General features: G+C 45.0%; 1 non-coding gene across 1 annotated transcript; it reads right to left on the reverse strand.

Moving 5' to 3' along the window:
• Window positions 1–594: 594 nt before the first annotated feature.
• On the reverse strand, window positions 595–701 carry LOC118480061. Its single transcript, XR_004861700.1, has one exon. It is a non-coding gene; the product is annotated as a small nucleolar RNA R71 (small nucleolar RNA).
• Between the last annotated feature and the right edge of the window lie 385 nt (window positions 702–1,086).

Here is a 1,086-nt window from a genome sequence, read left to right on the forward strand (position 1 = left end):
GGCCGTGTTCACTGAGCACGGGGCCGTGGTGAACTTTCTGACCAACGTTCTTTTTTGTTTTTGTTGCAGGACTTGGAACCAGATGCCACCTCTACGTAGTGTATGAGCTCCAGTTCTAATAAAGACATAAAAGAACCTCTAGAAGAACCCGAACGCTTTCTCAGAAAAAGACTAAAAGCTAAAAACCAAGAGAAGGTTTCGGGGGACCCACTTCCAATGGCGGACCAACGTACCCTCATGGATTACCTACGACCCACCGTAGGTAATCTCGGCGCCGCTATCAATGCACCGAATGTCGAAGCCAACAACTTCGAACTTCGGCCACATATGATACAAATGCTTCAAAACTCCGCAACCTTTCATGGGCTTGCGGACGAGGATCCCCATCTACGTATTACTAATTTCTTAGAAATATGCGATACCTTTCGGATCAATGGAGCATCAAATGACGCCATCCGCCTTCGAATGTTTCCATTTTCACTAAAAGACCGAGCAAAAGCTTGGCTTAACGCCCTCCCAGTTGGTTCGGTAAACACCTGGGATGAACTAGCCCAAAAATTTCTATATAAGTATTTCCCTCCCGCTAAAACGGCTAAATTAATGATTGAAATTAATACATACTCGCAAGAGGAGGGGGAATCCTTATATGAAACTTGGGAAAGGTTCAAGGAGCTATTACGAAAGTGTCCCCATCACGGTCTTGCGGTGTGGCAACAAGTATCCACTTTCTATAATGGATTGTTGCCGCACACTAGACAAACACTTGACTCTAGCTCCGGGGGACTTTTAGGTAATCGCCGCCCACATGAAATATATAATCAAATTGAGGAAATTGCTCAAACCAATTTTCAATGGCACACTCCCCGAGGCAAGAAATCTATTGCCCCGGGCGCCCATAAGGTTGATGAAAGCACTTCTTTACAAGCCCAAATCGAGACCCTTTCTTCTAAAATTAAAAAGTTAGAGATGACAAAAACAGTCTCTGTCACACCCCCAAAATCCCACCTGCGGAGTACTACCGCTTGGAGGCGTGACTGACCAGGATCCAGCCACCAATCATACTGAACAAGCATATAAATAATCATA

This window comes from Helianthus annuus, chromosome 6 (genome assembly GCF_002127325.2).
Source record: "Helianthus annuus cultivar XRQ/B chromosome 6, HanXRQr2.0-SUNRISE, whole genome shotgun sequence".
Lineage (NCBI taxonomy): Eukaryota > Viridiplantae > Streptophyta > Magnoliopsida > Asterales > Asteraceae > Helianthus > Helianthus annuus.